The 13,650-nt window shown below is 39.3% G+C and overlaps 11 non-coding genes across 11 annotated transcripts; 9 read left to right on the forward strand and 2 right to left on the reverse strand.

Annotated features, from left to right (window-relative positions):
- The first annotated feature begins 1,919 nt into the window (after positions 1-1,919).
- On the forward strand, positions 1,920-1,991 carry trnaw-cca (transfer RNA tryptophan (anticodon CCA)). Its single transcript has one exon. It is a non-coding gene; the product is annotated as a tRNA-Trp (tRNA).
- A 909-nt stretch (positions 1,992-2,900) lies between these two features.
- On the forward strand, positions 2,901-2,973 carry trnaf-gaa (transfer RNA phenylalanine (anticodon GAA)). The gene has a single exon. It is a non-coding gene; the product is annotated as a tRNA-Phe (tRNA).
- Positions 2,974-3,108: 135 nt separating this feature from the next.
- On the reverse strand, positions 3,109-3,182 carry trnan-guu (transfer RNA asparagine (anticodon GUU)). Its single transcript has one exon. It is a non-coding gene; the product is annotated as a tRNA-Asn (tRNA).
- A 414-nt stretch (positions 3,183-3,596) lies between these two features.
- Positions 3,597-3,669, forward strand: trnak-cuu (transfer RNA lysine (anticodon CUU)). The gene has a single exon. It is a non-coding gene; the product is annotated as a tRNA-Lys (tRNA).
- Positions 3,670-4,013: 344 nt separating this feature from the next.
- On the forward strand, positions 4,014-4,124 carry trnal-caa (transfer RNA leucine (anticodon CAA)). The gene is made up of 2 exons: positions 4,014-4,051; positions 4,079-4,124. It is a non-coding gene; the product is annotated as a tRNA-Leu (tRNA).
- Positions 4,125-6,779: 2,655 nt separating this feature from the next.
- trnaw-cca (transfer RNA tryptophan (anticodon CCA)) lies at positions 6,780-6,851 on the forward strand. The gene has a single exon. It is a non-coding gene; the product is annotated as a tRNA-Trp (tRNA).
- A 908-nt stretch (positions 6,852-7,759) lies between these two features.
- On the forward strand, positions 7,760-7,832 carry trnaf-gaa (transfer RNA phenylalanine (anticodon GAA)). Its single transcript has one exon. It is a non-coding gene; the product is annotated as a tRNA-Phe (tRNA).
- A 135-nt stretch (positions 7,833-7,967) lies between these two features.
- On the reverse strand, positions 7,968-8,041 carry trnan-guu (transfer RNA asparagine (anticodon GUU)). The gene has a single exon. It is a non-coding gene; the product is annotated as a tRNA-Asn (tRNA).
- Positions 8,042-8,455: 414 nt separating this feature from the next.
- On the forward strand, positions 8,456-8,528 carry trnak-cuu (transfer RNA lysine (anticodon CUU)). The gene has a single exon. It is a non-coding gene; the product is annotated as a tRNA-Lys (tRNA).
- Positions 8,529-8,869: 341 nt separating this feature from the next.
- On the forward strand, positions 8,870-8,980 carry trnal-caa (transfer RNA leucine (anticodon CAA)). The gene is made up of 2 exons: positions 8,870-8,907; positions 8,935-8,980. It is a non-coding gene; the product is annotated as a tRNA-Leu (tRNA).
- Positions 8,981-13,085: 4,105 nt separating this feature from the next.
- On the forward strand, positions 13,086-13,157 carry trnaw-cca (transfer RNA tryptophan (anticodon CCA)). The gene has a single exon. It is a non-coding gene; the product is annotated as a tRNA-Trp (tRNA).
- The last annotated feature ends 493 nt before the right edge of the window (positions 13,158-13,650 follow it).

The raw sequence follows: 13,650 nt of genomic DNA on the forward strand, positions 1-13,650 counted from the left end.
GGGCTTCGTGTTTTTAAGATGGTTCAGGTGCAGTCCGGACAGACTGACTAGAGCATCATTACAGTATACCGCACTGCGCTCAGCTCAGTGTGGCCGCTGATACACAAAATAATGAACGACTGTTTAAATAAATCACATGTATTGCTTTTTAATGCTAAATATGTATCTGGTATTCTAAGTATTATCAACAATTAATAATTCAGTTCTATTCATATTCAGAATGTAATACAGTATTAAAACTATCAAACTGACTGGAAACATGGAACACATTAATTGCGATCGATTCGATACCAATAGGATTACATAAGAGCTGTTGTGTATAGACAATGTCATAAACGCCGAAATGAACACGGGCGGTATTTATTAAGGGCTGAATCGTTTAGATGTTCGAGAGATCTAGGTGTACTGGACAAATCTACTGGATTTTTTTCCAAATCGTAAGTGTACCGCCTGTGATAATACATTTAAAACTAAGAAAATGCACAAGCCATACAACGAAAAAAAAAGAGTACAGTATCTTACAAGTGATTGTGCTTCAGCTCATGTCATTAATGTGATTTCTTGTCCTAGCCATTTGCAATATGATGGTAAAACTACTAGACAGTTACAATTGCGCATTAATGAGCGAACATAAAAGTTCAATTAGGAGAAAATATATTCATCCACCACTAGCTAGACATTTTGTAGATGCCAAACATTCCGTTTCAGATCTTAAATTCTGTGGCATACAAACATTTTCAAGATCGCAGTGGTGGTAATGTCACGGGTGACGAATGTGTTGATTATTATTTTATTCAGTGTTATCACTTATGATTTTTGAATTTTAATTGGATTGGTTTTCCTTTTTTTGCACAGTTTGTTTATTTGAATGATTGTTTTATTTTTGAGCATTAGATGCATTTTAATGTGTATTTGTTCACTTAACCATACGTCATCCACTCTCTGGTCCAGACCTCCTCTTAGGGCTCCTGTCCAGACGCCTGTTTGGGCAGCCCTCTCCATAGGGTGCTGCGCTTCAGCTGAAGTCCTCTGGAGAGATCCTGATATCCTGACATAAACCACGAACGCAAAGGTTCTTGTCAGTACCTCTTTTCAAATGTCTTCAATCACCAAATTCTGCAGTCCTCCCAGAGTGAGTCTACGAGAAAAAATAACAAAACGAAACTGACACTGTCCGTGCACAAAAAAACCCCAACCACTCGCTGTCTAATCTCGTCCGATTTATTTTCGTTTACTTCCCTCAGCATCTCTCTCTTTCCTATTCCGGTATCTCCTAGTTCCATGCTCCCAGTCTCTTAGTTCCTCACCCTTTTTATACCTCAAAGCCCTTCTAATTCCAGGTGTGTACAGGTACTTGCAATTGTTTGGGGCGGGACCTGAGGTCCGTGTGCACAGTGCTTGTGATAAACAAAACAAAAAATACTTTAATTACGAACTCCGTTTCACCCGTGCACCAAACAAAACAGACAAATAATAATCAACACAGCAAAAACACAGTGCAAAGCAAACAGAAAATTATGAAAATTATGAAAAGAAAAAAAAACGATCTAAATAAAATGTTCACACACGATCTAAATAAAATATTCACACAATACTAATTAATACGTGCAGAAAATAAATAAATAAACACAGGCATATGATTCCCAGCCAATACAACTGTGTTTATGCCCACGTTTCAAATAATGAAATTTCTAAAAGCAAATCGTATTGTTTTATGTTTTCTTTACTTTAAAAGCTGAGAATCAAACACACTTCCGACAACTTCATAGCCCTGCTGGCTACGAACAAGTATTGAGTCGGCTGTTTCCCATGACCCTGGTGATACACAGTGTTTTCCTAGTATCAGCGTCGGCATTACCATGTGTTTGGCATGCTTGCTGTACACTCTAGCATTGCATAACAAGCTGCCATTACAGCTGGACTTCGTGGCGCAACGGCAGCGCGTCTGACTCCAGATCAGAAGGTTGCGTGTTCAAATCACGTCGAGGTCCAAGCCGCCTTTGTTTTTATTCCGCACTATTTCATTTTTTAACGTGTTTGAATTTGACTGTTTCCGGACATTTATTTATACAATTTAGCCTATACAACATATTGATTGTATAGCGATCAAACAGATATTTATTGTATTGCGATTCATTTTTATGTTTCATTTGATACAGCACAATAAACTAAAGTGAATCCGAAATTACTGTTGACCAGTCTTCATTGACACAGTTGGGTAATAAAGTCATATTAACACTTCCTTGCATGAGATAGTGAAAATGTGTGTAACCTTTCAGTAAGTATTTTAAATTCATTTGGGAAGGTTTAAGATTGTGAAGAAGTTTAAATATGCTGCGTATTTGCGCATTGGGAACTTTGCATAATGACGTTTTTATCAATGACACTTTCTTACGGACAGTAGTCAGGGTGATGATACAAGACCAGAGCCAATAAACCTGCTATTTGCTTGTCCTTTCACTACCATATTCTATTGTGCTTGTTCAGAATACGCGTGAATCCTGAAAACATCTCGTTAATATTTAAACAAAGCCAGCAGTCACTTTATTGATCACCCTGTGGATTAACCGCTATTGGAATACAGATGATTGTGTTAAAGATGTTAAAAGACTTTCTATGTACACGTTTTAGAGCTAAGCGTTTCTTGAGGCAGTTCAAGCGCGGCACTTTCAGGCAAATAGTTCCAGTGTTTGCCTTTTGGACTTAGTCTGGAAGGAATACAAAAAAAAAAAAAAAAACATTTGTTGAGAACCGCATTTGGGAGAAAACTTAACAGTTTCGAAAAGCTTTTGTAAAGGCTTCGGATTCTATTATGGTGTTGCCGAGCTGTTGAACGTTTTTCATTACAGGTTTACTGGATTGCCAAAAAGAATGCTATCTCGAAAGATCAGTCTTGTCACGCCGAAATAGCTCAGTTGGGAGAGCGTTAGACTGAAGATCTAAAGGTCCCTGGTTCGATCCCGGGTTTCGGCAAACAACAAGACGATATTGGTTTTGTATTATTTTGAACTAAAAAAACAGAGCACATTCATTCTTCAGCGTAATTGGATGAAATAACAGCGTATCAGAGTGCCATTTTCTAATGTGATTAAGAAATGCAAAAAACATCGTCCCTGGGTGGGCTTGAACCACCAACCTTTCGGTTAACAGCCGAACGCGCTAACCGATTGCGCCACAGAGACCAACGTGTTAAGCAGCCAAAGCATACGGGAGTGATGAGCAAGGCGAGATGCTGCAGAACGTGATCGAGGGAGCAGAACTCATCAGAACCTGAGATCACATCTAAGAAGAAAGCAACACGGGGCAGGAAAGTCTATGTAATCGATTATGGAAGCACAGCATATGTCGTTTTGTTAGATAACACCCTGGGAGACAACAGAGCAGTGTGTGTAAATAGCTACAATGGAAACCATATACTTACGACTTAATTTTGATACAGAACTGTGGTCATGTGTAATCTGTTTTCATTATGATAAGAAAACTACAGTTCAGTGGATTATATTTGGGATCTTTGGTTCTGTCATTCACTTTTTTCTCAAATAAGATGACAAATTAATAGCTCAGTTGGTTACAGTGAAAGACACCTCGAAAAGTCAGCCCGGCTAGCTCAGTCGGTAGAGCATGAGACTCTTAATCTCAGGGTCGTGGGTTCGAGCCCCACGTTGGGCGTCCTTTTTAAATACAAATTGAAGATGTTTCTTCGAGACAACGGAGCAAAGTCTGATTCTGTTCACATTGTATACAGTATTGCAACAAAATTACTTATTGGTCATTGTCAAATAGCAATTGCTATTGTAAAAAGCATGCATCGTTTATAGCTATAACGAAATTGAAATAAATAATCTTACTTTTTTGGGTTGACTTCAATACGTTTCTTTTTTTTAGAATTGTCTTAGCATCATTCATGGAGCATCAGTTGGTATGTGCGTAATAAACCCAATCGGGCCTTGATACGATCCCCTAGTGTGTGCTGAAATAAATAATGCGTTTTTCTACAATAACAAACGCAGCTTGTCAGAATGGCCGAGTGGTCTAAGGCGCCAGACTCAAGGATTCTGTCTTTCTAAAGAATTGTGTGTTCTGGTCTCTGAATGGAGGCGTGGGTTCAAATCCCACTTCTGACAGTTGACTTTTACTTATTTTTAAAAATAATAAATTTCAGCACTCAATACCATTTTAATTTCCATTTTAAATCGGACTGAAATAGTGTTCCTAACACAGATTGCATTTTTGTTGTAAACAGACTACTTGTTAACGTCACTGAAAAATATTTTGTGTCCAAACATGTTATTTAACTTGATTGTTTTAAAATTCCAAATAACATATTACTTTGAAAAACATCTCCGTCGACCACTGGATCGTGGTCTCAGGCTGGGACGTGGACCATTGAGAACAGTATAAACCATCTATTACTAGACGCAGCTTACAGGAGAAATGCCCTCGTTTAACATGCTAGGATGATCGACTTCGGCATTCTCCAACTGCTGTTTACATTTTCTAACACGTTATGAGGAAGAACAATATTTTGGTGTCCAAACATGTGTTATTTAATTGGATTGTTTTAATATTCCAAATAACATATTACTTTGAAAAACATATATTTTTTAATACAGTCCTATTTGAGTATTTAAAATATGGTTATATTCAAATGCCAGCAACGGTGTGTTAATTTAACGGAGCGCCTAACGCCGCTCGGAACGTTCGCATTTTTAAATCCTAACGGTCTCTCCTCAGCTGAGCGGAATGTTCACGAGCCGGTTGCCTAGCAGCGTCTCCCCCTCCTTCTCTGCCCCGCCGTCTCGCCTTCTCTCGTTGCTCCAGCTAGGAGTTCAAATTTAGCTTCGTTATATTAGCGCAATTCTTTACTAACTTTTACAAATTAGCTTATTAGGGGCTTCGTGTTTTTAAGATGGTTCAGGTGCAGTCCGGACAGACTGACTGGAGCATCATTACAGTATACCGCACTGCGCTCAGCTCAGTGTGGCCGCTGATACACAAAATAATGAACGAATGTTTAAATAAATCACATGTATTGCTTTTTTAATGCTAAATATGTATCTGGTATTCTAAGTATTATCAACAATTAATAATTCATCTCTATTCATATTCAGAATGTAATACAGTATTAAAACTATCAAACTGACTGGAAACATGGAACACATTAATTGCGATCGATTCGATACCAATAGGATTACATAAGAGCTGTTGTGTATAGACAATGTCATAAACGCCGAAATGAACACGGGCGGTATTTATTAAGGGCTGAATCGTTTAGATGTTCGAGAGATCTAGGTGTACTGGACAAATCTACTGGATTTTTTTCCAAATCGTAAGTGTACCGCCTGTGATAATACATTTAAAACTAAGAAAATGCACAAGCCATACAACGAAAAAAAAAGAGTACAGTATCTTACAAGTGATTGTGCTTCAGCTCATGTCATTAATGTGATTTCTTGTCCTAGCCATTTGCAATATGATGGTAAAACTACTAGACAGTTACAATTGCGCATTAATGAGCGAACATAAAAGTTCAATTAGGAGAAAATATATTCATCCACCACTAGCTAGACATTTTGTAGATGCCAAACATTCCGTTTCAGATCTTAAATTCTGTGGCATACAAACATTTTCAAGATCGCAGTGGTGGTAATGTCACGGGTGACGAATGTGTTGATTATTATTTTATTCAGTGTTATCACTTATGATTTTTGAATTTTAATTGGATTGGTTTTCCTTTTTTTGCACAGTTTGTTTATTTGAATGATTGTTTTATTTTTGAGCATTAGATGCATTTTAATGTGTATTTGTTCACTTAACCATACGTCATCCACTCTCTGGTCCAGACCTCCTCTTAGGGCTCCTGTCCAGACGCCTGTTTGGGCAGCCCTCTCCATAGGGTGCTGCGCTTCAGCTGAAGTCCTCAGGAGAGATCCTGATATCCTGACATAAACCACGAACGCAAAGGTTCTTGTCAGTACCTCTTTTCAAATGTCTTCATTCGCCAAATTCCGCAGTCCTCCCAGAGTGAGTCTACGGAAAAAAAATAACAAAACGAAACTGACACTGTCCGTGCACAAAAAAACCCCAACCACTCGCTGTCTAATCTCGTCTTCTTTATTTTCGTTTACTTCCCTCAGCTTCTCTCTCTTTCCTATTCCGGTATCTCCTAGTTCCATGCTCCCAGTCTCTTAGTTCCTCACCCTTTTTATACCTCAAAGCCCTTCTAATTCCAGGTGTGTACAGGTACCTGCAATTGTTTGGGGCGGGACCTGAGGTCCGTGTGCACAGTGCTTCTGATAAACAAAACAAAAAATACTTTAATTACGATCTCCGTTTTAACCGTGCACCAAACAAAACAGACAAATAATAATCAACACAGCAAAAACACAGTGCAAAGCAAACAGAAAATTATGAAAAGAAAAAAAAACGATCTAAATAAAATATTCACACAATACTAATTAATACGTGCAGAAAATAAATAAATAAACACAGGCATATGATTCCCAGCCAATACAACTGTGTTTATGCCCACGTTTCAAATAATGAAATTTCTAAAAGCAAATCGTATTGTTTTATGTTTTCTTTACTTTAAAAGCTGAGAATCAAACACACTTCCGACAACTTCATAGCCCTGCTGGCTACGAACAAGTATTGAGTCGGCTGTTTCCCATGACCCTGGTGATACACCGTGTTTGACTAGTATCAGCTTCGGCATTACCATGTGTTTGGCATGCTTGCTGTACACTCTAGCATTGCATAACAAGCTGCCATTACAGCTGGACTTCGTGGCGCAACGGCAGCGCGTCTGACTCCAGATCAGAAGGTTGCGTGTTCAAATCACGTCGAGGTCAAAGCCACCATTGTTTTTATTCCGCACTATTTCATTTTTTAACGTGTTTGAATTTGACTGTTTCCGGACATTTATTTATACAATTTAGCCTATACAACATATTGATTGTATAGCGATCAAACAGATATTTATTGTATTGCGATTCATTTTTATGTTTCATTTGATACAGCACAATAAACTAAAGTGAATCCGAAATTACTGTTGACCAGTCTTCATTGACACAGTTGGGTAATAAAGTCATATTAACACTTCCTTGCATGAGATAGTGAAAATGTGTGTAACCTTTCAGTAAGTATTTTAAATTCATTTGGGAAGGTTTAAGATTGTGAAGAAGTTTAAATATGCTGCGTATTTGCGCATTGGGAACTTTGCATAATGACGTTTTTATTAATGACACTTTCTTACGGACAGTAGTCAGGGTGATGATACAAGACCAGAGCCAATACTTGCTATTTGCTTGTCCTTTCACTACCATATTCTATTGTGCTTGTTCAGAATACGCGTGAATCCTGAAAACATCTCGTTAATATTTAAACAAAGCCAGCAGTCACTTTATTGATCACCCTGTGGATTAACCGCTATTGGAATACAGATGATTGTGTTAAAGATGTTAATAGACTTTCTATGTACAAGTTTTAGAGCTAAGCGTTTCTTGAGGCAGTTCAAGCGCGGCACTTTCAGGCAACCAGTTCCAGTGTTTGCCTTTTGGACTTACTCTGGAAGGAATACAAAAAAAAAAAAAAAAAAACATTTGTTGAGAACCGCATTTGGGAGAAAACTTAAAGTTTCGAAAAGCATTTGTAAAGGCTTCGGATTCTATTATGGTGTTGCCGAGCTGTTGAACGTTTTTCATTACAGGTTTACTGGATTGCCAAAAAGAATGCTATCTCGAAAGATCAGTCTTGTCACGCCGAAATAGCTCAGTTGGGAGAGCGTTAGACTGAAGATCTAAAGGTCCCTGGTTCGATCCCGGGTTTCGGCAAACAACAAGACGATATTGGTTTTGTATTATTTTGAACTAAAAAAACAGAGCACATTCATTCTTCAGCGTAATTGGATGAAATAACAGCGTATCAGAGTGCCATTTTCTAATGTGATTAAGAAATGCAAAAAACATCGTCCCTGGGTGGGCTTGAACCACCAACCTTTCGGTTAACAGCCGAACGCGCTAACCGATTGCGCCACAGAGACCAACCTGTTAAGCAGCCAAAGCATACGGGAGTGATGAGCAAGGCGAAATGCTGCAGAACGTGATCGAGGGAGCAGAACTCATCAGAACCTGAGATCACATCTAAGAAGAAAGCAACACGGGGCAGGAAAGTCTATGTAATCGATTATGGAAGCACAGCATATGTCGTTTTGTTAGATAACACCCTGGGAGACAACAGAGCAGTGTGTGTAAATAGCTACAATGGAAACCATATACTTACGACTTAATTTTGATACAGAACTGTGGTCATGTGTAATCTGTTTTCATTATGATAAGAAAACTAGAGTTCAGTGGATTATATTTGGAATCTTTGGTTCTGTCATTCACTTTTTTCTCAAATAAGATGACAAATTAATAGCTCAGTTGGTTACAGTGAAAGACACCTCGAAAAGTCAGCCCGGCTAGCTCAGTCGGTAGAGCATGAGACTCTTAATCTCAGGGTCGTGGGTTCGAGCCCCACGTTGGGCGTCCTTTTTAAATACAAATTGAAGATGTTTCTTCGAGACAACGGAGCAAAGTCTGATTCTGTTCACATTGTATACAGTATTGCAACAAAATTACTTATTGGTCATTGTCAAATAGCAATTGCTATTGTAAAAAGCATGCATCGTTTATAGCTATAACGATATTGAAATAAATAATCTTACTTTTTTGGGTTGACTTCAATCCGTTTCTTTTTTTTAGAATTGTCTTAACATCATTCATGGAGCATCAGTTGGTATGTGCGTAAACCCAATCGGGCCTTGATACGACCCCCTAGTGTGTGCTGAAATAAATAATGCGGTTTTCTACATGAACAAATGCAGCTTGTCAGAATGGCCGAGTGGTCTAAGGCGCCAGACTCAAGGACTCTGTCTTTCTAAAGAATTGTGTGTTCTGGTCTCTGAATGGAGGCGTGGGTTCAAATCCCACTTCTGACAGTTGACTTTTACTTATTTTTAAAAATAATAAATTTCAGCACTCAATACCATTTTAATTTCCATTTTAAATCGGACTAAAATAGTGTTCCTAACACAGAGTGCATTTTTGTTGTAAACAGACTACTTGTTAACGTCACTGAAAAATATTTTGTGTCCAAACATGTTATTTAACTTGATTGTTTTAAAATTCCAAATAACATATTACTTTGAAAAACATCTCCGTCGACCACTGGATCGTGGTCTCAGGCTGGGATGTGGACCATTGAGAACAGTATAAACCATCTATTACTAGACGCAGCTTACAGGAGAAATGCCCTCGTTTAACATGCTAGGATGATCGACTTCGGCATTCTCCAACTGTTGTTTACATTTTCTAACACGTTATGAGGAAGAACAATATTTTGGTGTCCAAACATGTGTTATTTAATTTGATTGTTTTAATATTCCAAATAACATTACTTTGAAAAACATATATTTTTTAATACAGTCCTATTTGAGTATTTAAAATACGGTTATATTCAAATGCCAGCAACGGTGTGTTAATTTAACGAAGCGCCTAACGCCGCTCGGAAAGTTCGCATTTTTAAATCCTAACGGTCTCTCCTCAGCTGAGCGGAATGTTCACGAGCCGGTTGCCTAGCAGCGTCTCCCCCTCCTTCTCTGCCCCGCCCTCTCGTCCTCTCTCGTTGTACCAGCTAGGAGTTCAAATTTAGCTTTGTTATATTAGCGCAACTCTTTACTAACTTTTACAAATTAGCTTATTAGGGGCTTCGTGTTTTTAAGATGGTTCAGGTGCAGTCCGGACAGACTGACTGGAGCATCATTACAGTATACCGCACTGCGCTCAGCTTTGTGTGGCCGCTGATACACAAAATAATGAACGACTGTTTAAATAAATCACATGTATTGCTTTTTAATGCTAAATATGTATCTGGTATTCTAAGTATTATCAACAATTAATAATTCAGCTCTATTCATATTCAGAATGTAATATAGAATCGGTGATATAATGGGGCAAGTTCAGCATAGAAGAGGGGTTCTTGGTCTCAGTTCAGCTCCTTCTACATGGCACAAGGCAGCCTCAGCTCAACAGAGGAAGCTGGTGGTCAATGAGGTGCAAAAACAGGAGGAGAGGATGAGGTGTATAAAGGCCATTTCCCAGGCCAAACAGGGAGAATGGATGAGATGGGAGAGTGTGGAACAACGCAAGATTGGCTGGCAAGACCTATGGTCAATGGAACAGAGCAGGATCAGTTTCCTCATCAGGTCAACATATCATGTTCTCCCATCACCACAGAACCTAAACCTCTGGGTAGGAGAGGATCCCTCATGTCCTTTGTGTTCATCACCTGCAACATTAAGGCACATTTTGACAGGATGTAAGGTGGCTCTTAGCCAAGGACGGTTTACTTGGTGCCATGACCAGGTGCTGCGATGTTTGGCCTTAGCATTGGAAGACAAGCGTAACATGACCAATAAGTTGCCACCTGTTCCATCAAAACATTACACACAAAAGACAACATTCCTCCGCCCAGGAGAGCAACCACCAAGAAAAGGTGTTAAAACCAATCCTCGCCCAGGACAACTGGAAGCTGCTAGAGACTGGAATATGCTGGCAGATGTTGGTCAACGGCTTATTTTTCCACCTGAGATTGCCACCACTAACCTTCGACCAGATATTGTCTTGTGGTCTGGATCAGCATGCCTTGTTCACCTGGTAGAGTTAACAGTGCCATGGGAGGATGCTATAGATGAGGCGTATGAGAGGAAGAAACTGCGGTATGCTCAACTAGCCACTGAAGCGGAACAGCGAGGATGGAGAGTTCGGGTTTACCCAGTGGAAGTGGGTTGTCGACGATTTGTGGCACACTCTACAACCCGGTTTCTCAGAGACGTCGGATTCAGTGGCCAAGAGTTGCGTCGCACAGTGAAGAACTTATCTGAAGCAGCAGAGAGGAGCAGCAACTGGCTGTGGTTGAGACGGAAAGATTCTGGCTGGGGACAGGTAAGTAAGCTGGGCTGAGTTGAGTGGGGGACGGAGGGGGGTGATGCTGGGATGCCAGAATCACCGTCGAGCCCTCTTGAGGTGTCGTGGGCTAGTCGACGAAACACTGAGGATGGAAGGTGCCCACTTGAAAACCCCAGAGATGTACCCTACTTAGCTCAATCCAGACGGTTGTCATGCTGATGCGCTGGGGAGGCCGCACTTTGGTTGATCCCTGGAGCCAGCATTACACTTCAGCCATTAACACCAGACAGAAGGATATCTACATCATCATATGGAAGGAAACGTAAATGGAGGGAGACACATATGGATCACATTAGTTTACTGTAAAGCTACGTCTTAGTTGGTGCTTATCTTGGCGAGAGCCGAGTTCAAATCAGCATGAAGTTTTAACATCTACTCTCGTGTAATGGAAATCTTAAAACTATCAAACTGACTGGAAACATGGAACACATTAATTGCGATCGATTCGATACCAATAGGATTACATAAGAGCTGTTGTGTATAGACAATGTCATAAACGCCGAAATGAACACGGACGGCCTTTATTAAGGGCTGACTCGTTTAGATGTTCGAGAGATCTAGGTGTACTGGACAAATCTACTGGATTTTTTTTCCAAATCGTAAGTGTACCGCCTGTGATAATACATTTAAAACTAAGAAAATGCACAAGCCATACAAAAAAAAGAGTACAGTATCTTACAAGTGATTGTGCTTCAGCTCATGTCATTAATGTGATTTCTTGTCCTAGCCATTTGCAATATGATGGTAAAACTACTAGACAGTTACAATTGCGCATTAATGAGCGAGCATAAAAGTTAAATTAGGAGAAAATATATTCATCCACCACTAGCTAGACATTTTGTAGATGCCAAACATTCCGTTTCAGATCTTAAATTCTGTGGCATACAAACATTTTCAAGATCGCAGTGGTGGTAATGTCACGGGTGACGAATGTGTTGATTATTATTTTATTCAGTGTTATCACTTATGATTTTTGAATTTTAATTGGATTGGTTTTCCTTTTTTGCACAGTTTGTTTATTTGAATGATTGTGTTATTTTTGAGCATTAGATGCATTTTAATGTGTATTTGTTCACTTAACCATACGTCATCCACTCTCTGGTCCAGACCTCCTCTTAGGGCTCCTGTCCAGATGCCTGTTTGGGCAGCCCTCTCCATAGGGTGCTGCGCTTCAGCTGAAGTCCTCAGGAGAGATCCTGATATCCTGACATAAACCACGAACGCAAAGGTTCTTGTCCGTACCTCTTTTCAAATGTCTTCAATCACCAAATTCCGCAGTCCTCCCAGAGTGAGTCTACGAGAAAAAATAACAAAACGAAACTGACACTGTCCGTCCACAAAAAAACCCCAACCACTCGCTGTCTAATCTCGTCCTCTTTATTTTCGTTTACTTCCCTCAGCTTCTCTCTCTTTCCTATTCCGGTATCTCCTAGTTCCATGCTCCCAGTCTCTTAGTTCCTCACCCTTTTTATACCTCAAAGCCCTTCTAATTCCAGGTGTGTACAGTTACCTGCAATTGTTTGGGGCGGGACCTGAGGTCCGTGTGCACAGTGCTTCTGATAAACAAAACAAAAAAATACTTTAATTACGAACTCCGTTTCACCCGTGCACCAAACAAAACAGACAAATAATAATCAACACAGCAAAATCACAGTGCAAAGCAAACAGAAAATTATGAAAATTATGAAAAGAAAAAAAAACGATCTAAATAAAATGTTCACACACGATCTAAATAAAATATTCACACAATACTAATTAATACGTGCAGAAAATAAATAAATAAACACAGGCATATGATTCCCAGCCAATACAACTGTGTTTATGCCCACGTTTCAAATAATGAAATTTATAAAAGCAAATCGCATTGTTTTATGTTTTCTTTACTTTAAAAGCTGAGAATCAAACACACTTCCGACAACTTCATAGCCCTGCTGGCTACGAACAAGTATTGAGTTGGCTGTTTCCCATGACCCTGGTGATACCGCGTGTTTTCCTAGTATCAGCGTCGGCATTACCATGTGTTTGGCATGCTTGCTGTACACTCTAGCATTGCATAACAAGCTGCCGTTACTCCTGGACTTCGTGGCGCAACGGTAGCGCGTCTGACTCCAGATCAGAAGGTTGCGTGTTCAAATCACGTCGAGGTCAAAGCCGCCTTTGTTTTTATTCTGCACTATTTCATTTTTTAACGTGTTTGAATTTGACTGTTTCCGGACATTTATTTATACAATTTAGCCTATACAACATATTGATTGTATAGCGATCAAACAGATATTTATTGTATTGCGATTCATTTGTATGTTTCATTTGATACAGCACAATAAACTAAAGTGAATCCGAAATTACTGTTGACCAGTCTTCATTGACACAGTTGGGTAATAAAGTCATATTAACACTTCCTTGCATGAGATAGTGAAAATGTGCGTAACCTTTCAGTAAGTATTTTAAATTCATTTGGGAAGGTTTAAGATTGTGAAGAAGTTTAAATATGCTGCGTATTTGCGCATTGGGAACTTTGCATAATGACGTTTTTATTAATGCCACTTTCTTACGGACAGTAGTCAGGGTGATGATACAAGACCAGAGCCAATAAACCTGTTATTTGCTTGTCCTTTCACTACCATATTCTATTGTGATTGTT

The sequence above is a fragment of the Acipenser ruthenus genome, chromosome 32, assembly GCF_902713425.1.
Source record: "Acipenser ruthenus chromosome 32, fAciRut3.2 maternal haplotype, whole genome shotgun sequence".
Taxonomy (NCBI): domain Eukaryota; kingdom Metazoa; phylum Chordata; class Actinopteri; order Acipenseriformes; family Acipenseridae; genus Acipenser; species Acipenser ruthenus.